Consider the following 19,664-nt stretch of genomic DNA (forward strand, 5'->3'; position numbering starts at 1 on the left):
GCATCTTGTAAATAAGATAAGCTAAGTAAGCTTCTTGTAAATAAGATAAGTAATAAGCTAATCTTTTTTCACGTTTACTTCAAATTAAATAATGCATCAAGAAGATGTTAACAATTGGGACTGCTATCACATAAAGGTCAAACTGAGAACAATGCATTTTGGGATAAAGCTGGTCTTTAAAGTATGTATGCATGTAGAATATTTGAATACTGTGTATAATGTATAATGATATATACTACCTACTACAGAGATAGCAAGTGTAGTATGCTAGTATGGCATTCTGAACATAATACAGAAATGCCTGTTTGCATGCCAAAATACGCAATGAATGTTCATATTGATCTTACCAGTCCCTCATATATTTACCGCCAGCTACCGCCAACAGGCCCTTGAACACAGAGGTTCACAGGAAAGGCACATGCTACCACCTCACACCTCTAGTTTTATGTAGGTAATCAAGCCCTCATTGATTGCCTCTCACTCAGCTAAACTACGAGTTCCTCTTGAAATCTCTCACTGCAGCTCTTCATGTTCAACCACCGCTGGAGCCCCAGACAAAAGGCCAGACATGCTCCATTATTAACCTGTTATCTCCATGTAGCCCAAAGATCAATCTAGGTTGGTACAGCTTAGCAATTGTAAAGTAATACAGCTCGATAATTGGGGGCTTGTACAGGACAGACAGAAAAGAATAAAAGAACAGTAGCTGCAATGTCAAATTAGGCGAATGCATTAACTTTGTTCAACTGAATGCTTTTAAATATGTAATTAATCTTAAAACTAATGTCTGCAACCCTAATTATAAAAAAGTTTAACAGTCTAAAAGAGAAGAAATAAATCTGTAAATAAAACATTAGATTATGTTCCCGTGAGTTATGGAGCTAACACAAGCACCTATGAAATTTACAGTAATCAGTACAATTAATTAGAATAAATATTATGCGATTTTGTGAACTGAGATGCAAATGCTTTATCAATGCACTGTCACCACTTTGCATTAATCCTGCAGTACTAAACTTCAAAACTCAAGTGAGGGATTGCACATCTAGAAATATGACTCTAAACCAGATCTAATTTGCTCATGCTCCTCAAACTGGTTCCTCTGAAAGAGAAAAGTGATGATAAAATAAGAAAAGAAGCATTTGCATTCACATACTTTCTTAGAGTAGGGTTCGGGTTTTAGGCTTGTTACTTATTAAAGCAATAATTAAAACAGGCTTTTTTTCTGCGCATGTTTATATGCACAGCACAGTGGCAACACAAAGAAATTTCAATAAATAGTTACTTTTACTGATATGACCAATTGTACTAAACAATTATTTTTCAAAGTGCAGGTATATATTCAGTATCATTTATGTAATATTTACATTTTTAAGGTTTTATTATATGTATTTATTATATTTTTTGTTCAGTATTTTTTATTAGTTTTTGTTTCAAAAAAGTTAAATATTGTTCTTAATGTTTATTGCATTATTAATGATACACTATTTTGGTTTTTATTTATATTTTGAATCAGTTTTTATTATATTTTCCAATCTAATTTTAATTTTAAAATATTATAATTTTGTATTTTTGTTCATTTTATTATATTTCGTTTGTATTCATTTTTACTTTAGTATCTCTGAAATACTATTTCAGTTATTATGCATATAGATTTATATCATATTTTCTATTTTAATTTGAATTAAAATGCAATCATTTTGTTGTTTTTATATTTAATTACTTTGTCAATGCAGTCCGTATGAATTTTATTTAAATTTGTGTTCGTGTTTTCTGAACGCGGCTCGCAAAAAAAAAAAAATCTGTTTTACAAAAGTCAAAAGAAAACATCTCTTGTGTCTCGACTGAACTCTGTATAAGAGGTGTTACCATCTTTAGCCGCTGCCTTCTGCTGTATGCAGTTCTGTTTTGCTTCTGCAAATGATGAAATGTTACGTTCAGTTCAACGCCAGTGGCGTATCCGTGGCCCCTGTGGAAGTTCAAATGCTCCCATGTGTGATTCATCCTGGCGCAGATGCCGGATTGAGAAATGTTCTTTTGCACGTCGAGTAAATAATACTTGCTGTTATGCATTTAGTTTAGTCGCATTACAATACACAGTGAGCTTTACATTTCCATCACAACCATTTAGTAGTTGTTCACTGCAACCGAAAAAAAAAAAAAATGAGGCAGCGTTTCATGTGGGTGTATTAGCATTTATAATGTGCTCACTCTGTGTAAATAAGTTATGAATAGATTTGAATATGTATTCGCGGCCTTTACTCACATGCTTTGCGACAGCTTTGCTGAGCTGCACACCTGGAGACATTAATCGCTGCCAGCTTTGGCCGCACGCAAGGTCAATTAAGGACAAAATTACAACCAAGCTCAGGCACTTGATAATATTAATTGTTTTTTCGTTTCAAATTCCCAATTTAGGCCAGCGGAATTCCTTCAGAGATGAGAAATGAGAAAGACTGCGGGAGATTACGGGAACTCTGAAACTCTGGACATAATAAAGCGGCTGAAACGAAGAGCAGAATGGATTACTTTCTGTCCCTTAGCTCTCCTGGAACTGCCCTCAATTATCCTGCATGTCTGGAAGTTGTTCCCCTGAAGAGAAGTCAATTATTTAATGAAGCCCTAAATTGGATGAATCATTTGCATAACCGGAACATTTAATTAGGAAACACTTGGTTGTTTTAGCCTGTTTTGAGAGGAAGTGTGGGATTCGGAATTAAAATTCAGAGGTTAGGTGAAATGGCGGGATGGCGGTCCATTGGGAACGTCAAGTTTGGAGTAGATCGCGGTTCATTCGTAAAGGACAAAGAGAAGGAGAATCTAAACTTTTTTTTTTACAAATATATATTTTATTTAAGCTGCAATTTGTAACTTTTTTTGGTTAAAATGATCTGAAATCAATATTTGAGCAAGTACATAACCAGCCAGTGATCAAAACTATCACCTTACTTTAGCCCGAGTAACAACGGTTAGCTTGTAATAATGATTTCTAATTTGAGTTTCTAGGTTTTAGTGGAAAATTTGAGCATGGCAATTACAATCACGGCTGTAAACATACAGTAGGGTGGCCATAAGAGCCATTTTCCCAGGATGCGACCTGCCCAGGATTTCTATATGCCTAAAATATCTAGGTTTTGGCTTTGTTTGTATGACATCGGTTCCTTATGTTTTCAAAACGCTCTCGAGGCACTTCGAATCAAAGCAATACCGAAATCCTGGCAAGGACGCGTCCAGGGAAAAAAGCTATTATGGTCACCCCGACATAAAGAAGCTGTTCCAGCTCCTTTGCTATCACATGTGAGGACACTGCAGGAGGCTGGTGCTTTATAGCCTTTTCTTACAGCAGCTAGAATAATTCAATGCAACATTTTGATGGCAGATTGCAATCTAGAAAGCATTGCGTGTTTATGTGTGAATGAAACAAAAATATATTCCAGTTTTAAACGTGCTTCTGATTACAGGCAGCCTGGGATTACACAAGATTTGTATTTTAAAGACAACCAGTTCGAAGGAAGCATAATTCGTTTTTGGGTTTAATTTGGGTTTAATGCAATTTTCCATCATTTGGTCAGAACAAACTTGGAAGACCTGTTGCTTACTTGTAAATATTCTTGTTTTGGTCATATATTAATGGCGACAAAGAGGCAAAACTTACAGGCTTTTTTGCAAGACTTTCTCTAAAAGCTCTACTCAACTGGATTTCCCTAAGGATGCCATGTAAATTCATATTTCACAGATGTACAGCACTTTGTAATGCTTTTCATTTTTTTTTTCAGTTTTTCACATACAACTAAAAGTTTTCACACGTCACCTTCTGTTTTCGGATCCTCAGAGAAAAACAATCCGGTCTGGATAGAAAGAATTTTGGCATAATATTTCGTTCTTTTCACAATGCCTCATTTATTTTGACCTTCATCTAATATTTGGAGCTAAATTTATTGGTACACTGCCTTAGGCATGTTTATAATGGATTTGGACCATTTTGTCAATTTTTGGGGGTGGGAGGGGGCAGAATAATAGATTGAGGTCAGTCAGTTATTTTTTGTTTGTTTATTTGTTTGTTTTTATTTAGCAAGAATGCATTAAATTCACCAAAAGTGAGAGTGAAGACATCTGTAATGATTTTTATTTCAAATAAATGCTGCTGGATGAACATTCTGTTAATCAAAAAAATAAATCAATCAAATAAAATAAGACAGCACTAGTGATTTCAGTACACAGAAATCTTTCTTGAGCACCGACGATTTCTGAAGGATCGTGTGGAGCAACGATGCTAAAAATACAGCTATTTGAAATTGTAATAATCATACACAATATCAGTGTTTTAATAAAATGAACTGCAAATAAATGCATTCTTGGATAAGAAAAAGTCTTTTGGACCCCAAACTTTTGAACGGCAGTCTAATGACTCATGACCTAATATTTCCATATGACACCCTCCAATAACATCTAAATCCTGGCAATATAAACCCTCATCTTAATTCTAACTACAAAGATCCAATTCCCACCCAATCAGCACATGAAATGACATCCTGTGTTAATAACTGTAATCCAAACGTCATTTAGAAAACCAATCCCGTCCGAATTGCTGTCCTGTCACAAACCATCAGATCTACATGGGTACATTTCGAGTGAAATTTCGAATGCGATGTCAGCCCTAAGTAAGTGAGAGTTGAGACAGCATATGTCGCTGTCTCTCTACGTAAAGCCAAACGCTCTCGGACAGCTTTATTAAGCAAGAAGCGAGACAGTGGAGCGATCTTGACAAGGCTGTCTCAGAGTAGGTCGCCGAATCTAGCCATGTCTCGGGAAATAATAAGCTACACTGCACATTTATTTCAGGAAAGGACGCCGGGGGGTCTGTCTTCTTAATTTAGGTGCTTCTCTCTTAATTTATATATTTATTTACCTGCTTTTTTCCGCAGGAAACACCTTTTTCATGGCAACACCCCCGTTGGTCACGGCGAAGGCTTGATTATTAGGATTACTGATGATTACTGTGATGCTCGACAGGGGTTTGGGAGGAGGAGAGCTGCAGCCTTCGGGCGCTTGTGTTCCTCTACCACAACCTCCTCCTCATCCTCATCTTCATCCAGTGGCGCATCACAGCATTGATGTGATTGGCCGTGACACGCCGAGGCCTCTGGATGTGATGTGAATCAACAGAGCACCCGCGACGGAGCAGGAAACGCTGCCGTTCAGAACGGCCTCCGCTACCGAATGTCTCTGCATAAGGCATCAACAAAGCAAGGCTGTTTTCTCCGAGGAGGACAGCCACAGATAAAACAATCGCTATCCGAATGAAACAAATATATCACAATAATAGATTACATAATGTCTAAATCACTCGGAGCTTTCCTTCAGCTTTTAAAGAGCGTGAATGCGGAGAAGTATTAGCGAAATGCAGGCAACTGTATTAGTGCGGCTGTCAATGGGACAAAACCCAGCTATAAACTTTGCAAGCACTCAGTAAACCGGTGCAAATGAATGGGCTAATTACAAAGTAAACAACTCACCCCCTTAAAACACTGCAATTAACCTAAAAAACGTCGGTTTTTAGCAGCCTATGCAGATATAAGTGTTTTTGGAAGATTTGATTCCTTAAAAAAATATACTCAGAAAGCTGCAAGAAACAAAGTTGGAATTGCGAGAAGTTGCATGGAGGAAACACGCTGTCATATACTCTGTCGATCAATTAAATAGTACATTACTTTTTCTGTAATTATTCACAAGCATTGTAATTATTCATACCCAACCTTTAATAATTGTAACGATACATATATTTTTTAACCGTAAATATTCAAATGATTGTACTATAGTAGCATAATACAGTATTTAAAGATGACATGTTTTTTTTTCTGTTTTTAAGTGCGGGATCCTGGTGCGTCTATCAAGCCAGAAAACATGAAAAAGCCATGAGCAACCCAGTATTTTTTTTTTTTTGCTAAGCCTTTCCTTGCAAGATTTTGGAAAAACAAGCCGCTCAGATTTTGCTCACCCCGTGACGTAGAAAGGAAAACTAATATTACCACCAAGTTTAAAGGTCACAGCGCCGCCGTTGTGTCACGAGCGATAACGAGTGCCAGGTCAACCACCATGACTAAAAGTTGGTAAACTAGCTGTTTACCTCCACAGACAAAGCCATAACTCGTGTGTGTTTTTTACATAAACTTGTGTGTATTTCACAGTTTAAGCGCAATAAGACTCGAAAGAGAACTTAAGTTTCATTTTCACATTCCGTACCACAGCCACTTTCCGTGCACTCAGAAAACTGTATATCAGAGGCTTAAACTAATAAGGTTTAAAATGCGTGATTTCAGCAAACAAAAGCAGATATCTTTTTACAAGAATATCTGAGCTGTAAAGGCGCAGCTCTATTCTGGAAAAGCAGCCGCGGATCGTTTGCATTTAAAGAGACGTGCACAAAAACAGCCTGTTTCTGCTACCACAGAAAAAAACATTTAATAATACAGTAAATAAAACTGAAACTTCACAGACTTTCCAGGGAGACTTGAGACTTATATCAAACACTGTAAAAAGCGGAAAACGTATTTGTTTAATAGCACTATATATCATCAATATCAATAATGATCATCTTTTAGTCTATTTTTACTATATTATTTTCGTAGAGAAAAAAAATATTCATTATGTTTAATTGAAATCCATAATCTCAACAGGCCTAAACAGCAAGTTTGTAGTTTATTTAAAAAAAAAATCAATCAGACTTTTAAAACAATATTAATAAAATCTCATAATAAATGACACCTTCAGCTGTGCTTAATGCTGTGCGGTGTGTAATACACTCACATTTTCTATATTATATAGGTGCAAGGTAAATGGCGTTCCATAAAGCATTTAACCTGGAAACCATGTAAACATCGCATTCAAATACAACATGAATACATGCAAGTAAGGTCCACCACACACCGCCGCAACAAAGAGATTGTTTTGTTAAACGAACAATGTTGTCAAGTCATTGAGCCCACCTACACTGCGTGGGCACGCTGCACACTCTCTAAAGCACCTTGTCTCTAAAGTACTAATGAAAAAATAACTTTTTCATCAGCGTTTATGATATATGATGCACCTGTGCATCTTGTTCCCTCATTAGCGTCATAAGCACTGATGCCCGGGCTCCCTTATGTACTTATTCTGCTGTGCTGATAATTCCACATTATTAGGTGAGGGAGAACATGAGCCACCGGCTGCTGGCGTTTGGAGCAGAGCAGCGGATCATAACCTCACAGAAAGAGCTACTGTCTCAGGCTGATTCTGCTAAATAAAGGAATTTAAAATAAAAACAACTATTACTACACATAATTACATTTTTTGCTAAATAAATGCTGCTTGCAGGCCGCGTATTTTGTCAGAATAAGGAACATTAAAAATGTATTCACAAAAAAATGGCTACATTGGAAGCAAAAAACTGGTTATATCAAATAAATAATAATAATAATAATAATAAAGAAGAAAACATTATTAGTAGTAGTAGTATTTTTATTATTAACAATTAAATATTTGCAAATGTAAAAAAAAAACAATACTGCTTGCAAAATGATTATTTATTTTGTCAGAATAAGTAATATTAAAAACGTCCACAAAATTTCTGCAATGCCAGTCTAAATTTTGTCAGAATACCGCTTCCTGATTAATAACATTTTTTTATTAATTAATTAATAGTGATAAAACAAAATAACAGCATTTTAGTAATCAATGCATTTACCTCAAAGTAATAAAAATGCATCAGAGAGCAGCAGTTACGAATAAAGATAGAAAAACATTTGTAATACAATAAAATAAAGAAAATGATATAAAATGTAAGTTTAAGTTTTGATGAAAATTGTTTATGATTAAATATTTACAAATTAAAATTTCCTTGTAAATTGCACTAAACGCAGCAATATATATTAAATAAATTAGTTACCAAAAAAAAAAAAAAACATTAACTAAGCAGCAAAAATTATGAAGGCTAAACTAGAGATGAAAATAAGAACTGAAGGTCATTAAGTGATAAAAAAAAAAAAAAACGGGGGCAGATCAGATCACTCACCGTCTCCTTTTCTGTCTTTCATCTGCATAATTGATGTTGCTTTCCATCACAGATTTCATCCTTTTCTTTGTACAATCTCGCTCTCTTTCCTCCAGCACTCCCTACGCTTTCCTTTCTAGTCACATATTCTTCCCATCTCTCCTTCTCTCTCTCTCTCTCTCTCTCAGTCAGCGTGGACAGATTTACAGTGACAGTTTAATGAATCCAGCATTTCTTAATGCTCGGTGTGTCCTAGTGGCAGGAGCGCTGACCCCCCTCAACCCCGCCGAGAGTCTTCCACGTGCATCTCACGCTTCATACGCAACAGCGCCGGGTAGCATCTAAATGAATCATAACTCAGACATATCACTGTTATTAAAGACTTCACAAGCGTCCCCTGAGCTCCTTGAGCCAGTAATGCTCAATAATCGTGTAGCCTCTCATATTAAGCTGTAGCTAAATTTCCTTCCTAAGAAAAACATTTCCCAAAAAATATTACGTTTTCCCTCACATTGCACACTAAATATTGCAAAGTGCAGAGAGGCGCTGAAAATATACACACGCACAGAACACAGCATATTAAACATGAAAATATGTATACGGCTTTGGAAACAAATCCTTATGAAATTGTATTATATTTACTTTATTCATATATTCAGAATGGGTATACAGTATAAAAAAATATAAAAATACACAGAAAAAAGTTATTATAGCTTTAAAATCACATCTTATTGTGTTTTTATTAGCGATGCTTTTTAATATATTTCTACCGATTTTTCTATATAAAATGGAATATAAAATGGCACACAAAATGGAAAAATATTCATGTATTTATAGCTTTAAAAACAAATCTTATTATTACGTTTGTATTATTAATATATCTCTATAGATTTTACAAAATAAAATACATTAACAAAATGTAAATACCATACTGTACATATATATATATATATATATATATATATATAATAGTTTTACATAATATACATTACGTGTTTACTGTATATATTTATTATGTATATATGAATGCACACACATGCATGTATATATTTACAAAATGTTACGTTTATATATTACAAATATTTATATATCCTTTAATTTATATGTACATACATATATATATATATATATATATATATATATATATATTTTTTTTTTTTTTTTTTTTTTTTTTTTTTTTTGTGGGTATATTTATACATGCATAACAAATATTAAATACACACGTACGTATATTACGCAAACAGAAATCTTTATAGTGGAAGCCACCATGTGAGTGCAACTACCAAAACAGAATGGCTCTCATTACAACCAATGAAGCTGTCTGCAATACTGTACATTATGGTACAGATATGCAAACAGTACAGTACAACCTCTACCGGCAAGCTCAAATCGATGCTATACGAGGGAAAAACCATCCGAAGAGAAGAAGTTCGAGTCGCCGCCGAGGATGGCGTCGATGCATCCACACCGGTGTTCACAAAGACAGGAGTGCATTTCACTTTCAATAGATGCTGTTCACCAAACACCTCTAATATTCAGTGTTAAAATGCTCGCTTAATACTGCATCACAGTCGCTCATTCACGGAGAAAGCTTTGAATTGCGTCTGCGAGGGTTGGGGGGGCGCATGCTGCAGATAGAATTGTTATGTAAAAGTGTGTCAGATTGGATTGGTGAAGCATGGCTAACTTTATTGGACAAGACTGTGCAAGCAGAGAGACGGGGAGAAAGGTAGACACAGCGAGATATATTTAGAGAGACGCCGAAGTGAAACGAGACAGGAGAGAAAGAGAAAGACAGCGGGGGGAAAAAGAAGGAGAAACACCCCACGCCGCGGTAAAGACGCCATGCTTAGAGTTTAGTGAAGTGGCAAATCGTGTGCATTAGTAAGACTCCGCTTTTGTTGTTATTGCTTGTGTTTTTCGAGAACTACATCAGGGAGCAAAACTGACTTAAAAATAAAAGACTTCAAAAACTCGGGCATAACTGCTGTGAGAGAAACATTTTAAAGAAGGATGTTGCATGTTCACTCGTATCCTGTTTTAGCATAGACGCCCGGGTTGGGAATACCGGTTTGTTTAAACAAACCAATACGCGTAAATATTAAATTTACGTATTTTGAAATTGTATTGTTGGATGAAGCAAAGCATAAATGAAACCGGAAAACAATTTCATGCAGGTCATACAAACGTATGCGTTCGCTTTTTGGACATATGTGACGGAAAAGCATTCGTAAGGATCATTTTTCAAAATTGAGATTTATACATGATTTGAAATATGTTTGTCAGGATAGGACGCTATTAGGTCGAGACAAATCTAGAATATGATTGGGCAAAAAAGTCTGAATATTTAGCAATGTGTGTTACTAAAATAGGTTTTGATATATTTATGATGGGAAATTTAAAAAATATCTTCATGGAACATTATCTTCAATTCATATCCCAATTATGTTTGGCATAAAAGAAAAATTTGGACCCATACGAGACTTTTTTGTGATCCAGAGTCACATTTGTCATGTCCGTGTGCATCCAAATAATAAATATATATGAAAGATAGATGTGTTTTTTAAAAAATATATAAAAATACAGATTTTTTGTATATTGTTTTAACGGCTGTATATATAAATAATAATGTGCATTGCTGACATTGCATGGTTGTTGTATGTAATGCCATATAAAACTCATTATATGGATATTATTTTACCCTTTGAAAACAATTATTTTGGCTACACTACTATGTCACAGAAAACTGATGTCCAAACATTTCAAGTGTAAATCATAGTCACTTATTAGAGCCTCAAATAAAATTACATTTAAATGAAAGGCATGATAATCAGACACTAAAGAAATCTGAGGAAACTTGCACAGTATCTAAATACTTGTATTCTAGTGGAAAGGTTATAATATGCTACAAATATATAATGTTTTTACAGAAATAAATAGAATGTATGGGGGGGCGGTTTGTAATATATTTTTTTCAATCATTTTTAATCATTATAAATATCTCACCTGTCACTATTGATCAATGTATTGCATCCTTGCCAAATAAATATATTAATTTACTTAAAAAAATATTCTTATTGACCCCCATCTTTTGAACAAAAGCAAAAATACAGTTTAACGGCAAGTAAACAATATTTTTTATATTTGTATTTGTATGCAGCCTATACACCTTTTGATTCCCCTTCATTGTAAATGCATTGAAAAACAGCGCTATTTCTTTTCTATCAGATCAAACTTAAAACACAGCGCAGACAAAGATAAATAGTTCTTTGCAATGATTTTGCAGTCACCTTACATCCACAAACCGTCAGCTAATGAGACATGATTCAGCAATCTCCCTGATTAATTGAAAAAGCAATCAGTGCTACATTTTTAACCCGGGGCTCAAGGCAAACGTCTTGGCCATTGTATCGAGTCTCCTTTATCGCCTGAGAAAGCAATATCACAGTCAAAAGTGCTGAATCAAATGGCCTGAACCAAATCTTCAATTCGGATTTGTTTTGAGAAGAACAAAGGCTCTCCTGAGAGTCGGGAAAAAGATGATGTACAGCGTGCTAAAACTTTTGCAGCCGCTGAGATGGTTCTTATGACAATGAGATCTTATTATCTATATGCTAAATAATTCTGCAGAGAAACCACCTCTGCCAGCTTTAACTCTACAGCACAAAGAAACTCTTAGCAACACCTACTCACACTCATGTGTGAGAGCTAATTTGCATAGCAAAGGCCGTGGAAACGGGGAACGCTAGAAACGGAGAAATAAGAAACAAACGCCCCTCGTAGTGACTAGGGAGGTCGCGTTTAATGCTGAAAGGATGCTGGAAGCGCTAATCAAACTTTTTTGTTTGTTCACCTGATTATTTCGGTTTTCCGTTGGCCCTGAACGACGTCAGCGTGAACCCAACGCGCCCACCGCGAACGAGGCAAATAGGATTTGGTCACCGCGTGTCACGTTTCAAAGAACCTCATTACTAAAGTATTTTTGGAAGCCTCTCTTTTCAATTCATTAAGATCGCTAGTCTTGCCAGCGTGAGCAGCAGATGTCATCGGTGCGACCCAGCGGAGGAGGATGGGGAATGTCTTAAAGAAACGCTCTGGGTTCGGTGCAACCTGAGGTGTATTGACAGCAGAAATGCTTCTACGTTTACAGCAGCTGATTTGCGCTTGACGTCTGCGATGCAAGGTATTAAGGAGGGTTTAAAGATCCTGCTTAATGAATGGTTTCTTCGCTGTGTCGACGTTCACGGACTCCTTAAAGGTGCTACATGAAGAATTGACCTCCTCAGATTTGGCGCACACGCAGGTTGCCAGATTGACTGTCAGAGAGCAGGACCAAAACAAAGACAGACATTCCGTCCCAGAACATTTTAAAACGAGAACAATTGGCTGTTGCGTTGTTTTTCAGATAGACAAGTATGCCAACTTAGCATTTTTCTTTAATATCTGCAAACATATTATGGTATTGTTACGCTTTAGCAGAGTCGAAAACTAACATACAGTAAATAGCAACATTTATAATGTTACAAAGAATTTTTTAAACTTTCTTTCCATTAAAGAAAATGCATCACAGTTTCCACGAAAAAGGGAAAAAACATCATCATAGAATGATTTCCGAAGGTGACACTGAAGACTGGGGTAATTATGCCGAAAATTCAGCTTTGATCACATGAATAAATAAAACTGTAAAATATATTAAAATGGAAAACGGTACTTTTAAATCGTAATAACATTACACTTTTTATTGTACTTTTTAATTGAAAAAAAAATTATTCAGCCAAAAAAAAATCTTACCAACCACAAATTTTGGAACAATACAGTAAATAAATCACTATGCGATGAACATCTAGATACAAATATCCAATAGGATGTTAATATTATTATTAATAGAATCTGTGCTCAGAATTTTCGATGACAGACATAATGTAATTTTAGGGCTGGAATACACCTCACGAAACAAATTTTACAACGCATGGCTTACCGGCTTTTCTAAACGGTCATAGAGGAAAGCCTGACCTTTACACACGAAAAAGAGATCTAATGTAAATCAGGGTTTGCCTTTATTGTTACAGAGTTGAAGGAGGTTACTACAACCTGTTGAAAGATTACCACAACACTTTGAAATAACCTTCCCAATAAATCATAATATGTGTGTGAGGAACTAAATGAGGACTTTAAGTTTTATCAGACCTGGAATATTCCCTTTCATAAAAATTCCCGTCTGCAGAAGTAATCAGCCGATGTCGTGATAATGCGCACAGGTTTGATGCTGGCACCGCACGAGTATTTTGCGTGTTTATGTGCTGCGAGAACGATGGAGGGAGAAGGAGGAAGCGTGAACCAGCCGAACTAACGCTCATTTATATCAGCTACCTCTCAGCAAACACCTACACAGCGCAGAAAAACTATAGAGAGAAAACAACTTATTAAAGACCCGACAGGCGGCTGCAAAACTGAAAGCGTGCGTCCAAGTGAGGCTTGGACAGTTTGCGGCAGCGAGGATGCTTATTGAGACTGAGCTTGAGTTGAAAAAACAACATGGAAAGACCGAACAATAGACGAAACACAACAAAACTAAACGGAAGTCTAGCCTCATTTACTATAAAGACTCATTCACACAAAGAACAATAACTAGAATGATGAATATAGGTTGCAATAGCATTCTGTTTATTATAAGCACATGCTGCTGTTTCATAAGCCGTCGATCTAAATGCTCAAGCTTTTTAAAGTCCAATGGCTTAATTTTTGCTGGAAAAAATTGTTCTGAAAGCGATTTCAACGATATTGATTATCTTTGCCATGACTGTGAACCACAATGATTTTTTTTTTGTTATCAATATTGCTATCGTCTTTGGTATGAACAGGCCTTTAATACTGAACTTTAATGCTGAAAATATAAATGTGTACATAGACACAATTTTTTTATATTGAACACTTCAATAGAAAAACAGAAAGTCGTTTTGGTATCGAGATGCTATTTTAGTTTTTTCATTTTCATTTTAGTTTATCGTTTTAATTTATTGTTTATCATTTGTATTATCAGTCGTTTTAAAATGTAGTTTTAATTCATTTTTATTTTTAAAAACGTTTTTTTAAAAAAACTAAATGGAAACTATCTGAAATAAATAGGTTTAAGCTTTTTGTATGATATTTTTTTTTCATGATATATTTTATTAATAGTTTAAATGACATGTAATTGTTGCATTTTGTTTTAATTCGAATTTTCAACTTTTAGTCATTTTGTTGTGCTTCTCATTATGTCTACATATTTGTTTTGTTAATTTAATTCATTTATTTAGTTTTTAAAGTTTCTTTAGTAAATCGAACGAGCTAAATGAAAATGGGTTTTTAAATGTTTGATTTAACTCAAAATAAAATGTTTAGGTTCATGTTGAAGTTATTTGAAGCAAAGATAAATGTATTTTTATGGTTTTAGTTTTATTTAACCCTCACAGACACAATGCTGTTTTACAGTCACTAAGGATCAGTTGTCAGAAAGGCGAGCTAATGCACCACAACATGATTGATAAACTAATAAATCCCTCCGAAACGGCATTACTGTAGTCAAATTCCCTAAACGACAATTTAAAGCGATAATGTTCACGAGGAAATGCTCGAGCTCTTTCTTCAGCGGTCTTCTCACCCAGTGCCGTTCGTCTGCTGTGTATTAATGTGCTATGTCATCGCATGTTAACAAATGCACGAAGTTACATAATCCATAAACACTGCCTGGTTGAATCAGGATTTGGCCCATTTTTTATGAAGTTAAACTACTGATGCGTGATATTGTCTCGCCGACTGTTTGGATCTCAAGGGTTTATTCACAGGTTATTCAGAGGAAGCTGTAAATCCTGCGGTGCTGTTGAGAGACCTCACTAACTTAACTAGCTTAACCAGCAAGGTTAACAAGCCGTACCAGCTGTGCGTTAGCTGTACATTACATAATCGCTGCACTAAACATTTAGTGTAAAAAAAAAGAAGAAAATATTAAATTACATAATTATTTTTTCCTTTCAGTGCTGCCCTGGGGAAGCTGATCTAAATTACAGATATTTAAAAATATATTACACAAGAATTTTGCACACATTATCCTGTTTAAATACAAACACGCTCCCTTTGTTCTTAATACTGCAGTCTTTTGTGGCAGTTGTGAATGAGTCCATCTGATGTCTGGAGCGGCAAAGCTGGATCTCGCCATAATTGAGCCACTATGGCTGAGAATTCGAACGTGAAGAGCATGCTGGGAAACCAACAAGACTGGGCGGCTTCACCGCTCAAGAGAAACAGGGACTCGTGGACAATCGTCACAAAAGAACAAACAGTCACAGAAAACACACAATATAAACATTCTTAGTTATGCCAAGTAGGTTATTAGAGCAGTGCTAAATAATATATATATAAGGTTAATAAAATTGCATAATAATAAAACAAAAATACAAACAAAAAATCTGCCACAGAATAATTCAAATAATTAATAACTATAAAACATTTCTAAAAAAAAAACTGACCAGCATCTGGTTTAAAAAATCACTTATATAATCATGAAATGCACATCAAAAATACACACACACACATAAAAATTCATGAGCTCTCGATCGCAAGCATCATGAATGTCGCTCTAACATCCGCCCGGAAACGTCTCCAGATGAAAACCAGCACATGAGATCTTCCTGATGTGCATGCATTAACAGGAACAGATCTGTCACTCGGAAGGACTGCAGCAGCATTAAAGATTTAGGATAAAAAAAATATCATGCATGAATATTTAAAAATGCATTGGTTGTGTGATCGGGCCTATGTCACAACAGTGCTATCAATTAGAAATGAAGCAATGAGAAGCGATGGTGAACAAACTCCAGATGGACATTTAAAATGCACATTTCACTGTGACTAAGCCTAGAACAAATAAATGCTGCCTCATTGACAAAACGTCACAATTAACTGAAAGGAAGGCGGTCAAATCCTTTCAACAGATCCTTTAACTTAAAACTTACTTTCAGTTGCTGCTTTAATTTTTTTTAGGTATAATCAAGTTGCCCGTAGAAGGCATTTCAACATGAATTTTATTAAACTAATGTGAATGACATGAATTCCATATAACATTTGAAATGAAGTTGAAACTTTTTTTATGATTTATAGCTTACGTGATTAATAAGCCAAGGTAATGTAAGTTTTTATAAAGCATTATCAAAATAATTGAAATAAATAATATGAAAAAAATAATAAAACATATAATTTTAAATGTTTGCATGATTTCATTTCATTTACAAGCTTAAGCTAAAATATAATTAATGTATGAAAATCAAAAATCCCCAAATATTATGTTTTAAATCTTTGGCTAAAATATAATAAAATATTTTATATTTACGTTTTTCGCAAAAATAAACAAATAAAATTTTGAATTAGTGTCAACAAATATTTACATTTTTGCAATTATTTTACAGCTATTGAGTGTTTTTGCTTTGCAGTAAAATATTGAATCCTTTCTATTGCGTTAGGTATGAAGTCTTCTAGTATAACAATATAAATCTATTTTGGATTGATATGCTTCTTGGAAATGAATTTAAAAGAAGCATCATTCAGAAAGCTTTTTGGACTTGAAGGTGTAATTACATGTATCTACCAGCAGTACAAACCTGTCAAACCCTGACCGTTTGGTTCAACGTCTGTTTACGTATCTTTAGTGTTTTGATTGGTGGGATTAGATGAACATGCTTCGTTTTGGCAGGTCCTAGGTTCCGCCCACCGAGCTGATGACGACCTGCGTCCAGCACTCGCTGAGCCCAGCTGGCTAATTGCTGGGAATCTAGCGTAAAAAGGACCCTAATCAACTCTAAACTAGCAACTCCAGATCCCATTCATACGAGAACCCTAGAGTGAAAATCCACTGTTTTGGCTGAGTCTACAAGCGTGGAAGCGACGAAACACGGCGAAAGAGATAATTGGGGTGGAAGGTTTGAGGAGGATAAGGAAGGTTAAGTGTCTGGTTGGAAGCCAAAAGTGCATCCGGAGCGCTGATGTGATGTGATCTCCGGGAGAAAGCAACTTCACGGTGAGATGTGAATGAATGCGGAGCGGGAGTGACACAGCGGACAGAAAGTGAATGAGTGACACAAACGGCGTCTGACAGCGCATGCATTACACCCGCTTCATGGTTAATGGAGAGCCTAGTTTGTGAATCTCAATGCTGTTTACGCGAACGCTCCAAAGTTACAGTCGCCATTAACTCCATTTACTTTCTTAATGCCCTCAACCTTCCGGGTCTTGTTGTGCACGAACAAGAGCATTCCTTCTCTACTGAATATATTTCCTTTTTTGGATGACATCAGAAAAAATTCGACCCTTGCCCTTCAATTGCATTTCGGCATGCCACGCCCACTTCCCAGTCCATTCCCGAAATCAAGTCGGGCAAACGTTTTGCACAATCCATGGTTTAAAACCGCAACATTAAAATGATACTTTGACCTTTGCTTTACTTTTATTTCGAAAATCTGTGAAATGCAATATAATAATGACGGTAACACCTTGGACGTGAGTGATTTAAGCATAACGCATGATTAAATTTGCAAAAAGCGACATATCTGTATATTCTGACAAAAGCAACTTTCACCAAGAGACTAGCTGATGAATGATGCTGAGGTTGAAACCATGACATATGCTCACAAAGGCTGCATTTATTTAATCAAAAATATTGTGAAACAGTATTACCATTTAAACGAGCACCTTTCTATTTAAACATGCTGTAAAATGACATTTATGGCATCATGTGATCCTACAGAAATCATTCTGATGCCGATTTGCTCAAGAATGCTTCCTATTATCAATGTTATTACTGTGTTGAAAACATCCATAATGCTTCGTAGCCTAATCCAAGACTCTGTGAATAACAGAAGGTTCAGTAGGACGGCATTTATTTGAAAAGGAACCTTTTCGCGACCATTTACATTTTTACTGTCACGTTTTATCCATTCAGTGCGTGCTTTCTGTAATAAAGTATTTGTTTAAAAATCTTCCAGAGCCCAAACTTTTGAATGGTAGAGTTTCAAGGCCGGTAAACAATATTTATGGACAGGTAATTGCATCAATTTGCCTGCCACTGTCTTAAAGAAGACCACTTTGCACATCTGACAGGTCTGGTGTTAGCTTTTACATTTAAAGTCAACACATCTGTGTACCCAAACCGACCAGCTGTGAATCTGCAATGACCTCTACAGTTCTCAGCGTTGCACTTTCATTCTGTTATTCACAACACACACACACACACACACACTGACTCACACTGTCCTTTGAATTCAGGATGAAGTGCTTTTGTACCTGGCTGATTTAGTACACACCAGTTTATCTCAAAGCAGCTCAACTTTCACGTCGCTTCTCGTCTGACCCCGCAAAACGATTTGAAAAACTGCATGTGCTTTCATGATTATAATAGTTTGTGTCAGCATGAATGCAGTGAAGCAGTGATATGTTTGACTCCGAGTGTGTGTGTGTGTGTGTGTTTGTGTGGAGGCTGAAGAACTGACTGTGCTGTTTTGTCTTCCCATTCGTGCGATCTCATCATTTTGGTAGAGCACAGCTGCTCAGATCCAGCCGGATCATCTCTCAGCGCTTGCGTTTGGACTTTTGCACATGTGGACAAACCAAACACAAACCTCCTTCCCTTTCGGAAAAAACTAGATCTGACCGATCCATGCAAGCAAACTGTCCGTCACACACAACAAGCGAAAGTTACTCACCAGAAACTTCCCAGTTCGATCCGAGTGCATGAGATGAAACTGTCCTTTTCAGAAGAGCAGGAAACTAAAAAGAGATCTCGCTGTCGTCTTCAGGAAGCTTCTGCGATGCTCAGGTTTCTCAATCCCGTCCTGTTCGTCCTGTAACATCTTTCCTCCGTCTCGCTGTCCTCTCTTCTCGGTGTGTCGGTCGTGATCAGTGCTGCACGGTGCTTCTTTCCGGTGTGTGTGCGGATCCCATCTGTCCCTCTCTCGACCTCCGCTCGAGAACGTCAACTCTGGTGTCTGAGCTCAGAGCCAGTGCATGCGTGTGTGTGTGTGTCTGTCTGTGTGTGGGAGAGGGAAGCAGCCAATGGGAAAGAGAGGGAGTGATGGGAGTAAAGCACACGCGCAGACCTAACGGCAGCGAATAAACAGAAGGGTTAGACTCCTCTGTATTCATCCCTCTCTCTCCTCCTCTGTTTCGGCTTAAAGGAATAGCTCATTATTTACTCGCCCTCCTCCGAACCTGAATGCTGTTTTTTTTCTTTCTGTGGAACACAAAAGAATACATTTTAAAAATATACAGTATCACTCTTTTTCACGTAGTAACAGATCATTTATAAAAGTCCAAAGCACTACAGAAGTGATATGTATGCTATTTCTTCTGAAGGATACGGTGTGATTTCAGTATAATTTATATACTATTTTTTTTTTTTTCAGTTTTAGCAATTCTGTTTAGGTTAGCTGTAGTAATTTCTGCACCTTAAACTTTATTTAAATATCTATTTTAGGCGCTAAGGCAGCATTTAGCATTTTTATTTAACTTTTAAATATTTGTGTTTTGTTTTAGCTTTTTTTATAGTTTTATTTTAACTAAAAAACAACAACACTGGTTAAATATTTCAGTTTTAGCTTTAGTACATTAT

The 19,664-nt window shown here is 36.0% G+C and overlaps 1 protein-coding gene across 7 annotated transcripts in view; it reads right to left on the reverse strand.

Annotated features, from left to right (window-relative positions):
• Positions 1–19,402, reverse strand: part of LOC122346090 (proteoglycan 4) — a 79,752-nt gene extending 60,350 nt beyond the window's left edge. For 5 of the 7 annotated variants that reach the window (XR_006251085.1, XR_006251086.1, XR_006251087.1 and 2 more), the window contains exon 1: positions 18,760–19,402. The gene's annotated coding sequence lies outside the window, so the exon portion shown is untranslated. The remainder of the gene's footprint in view (positions 1–18,759) is intronic. The other 2 variants (XM_043240763.1, XM_043240762.1) reach the window with 2 other exon arrangements.
• Positions 19,403–19,664: the final 262 nt, after the last annotated feature.

This window comes from Puntigrus tetrazona, chromosome 5 (genome assembly GCF_018831695.1).
Source record: "Puntigrus tetrazona isolate hp1 chromosome 5, ASM1883169v1, whole genome shotgun sequence".
Classification (NCBI taxonomy): Eukaryota; Metazoa; Chordata; class Actinopteri; order Cypriniformes; family Cyprinidae; genus Puntigrus; species Puntigrus tetrazona.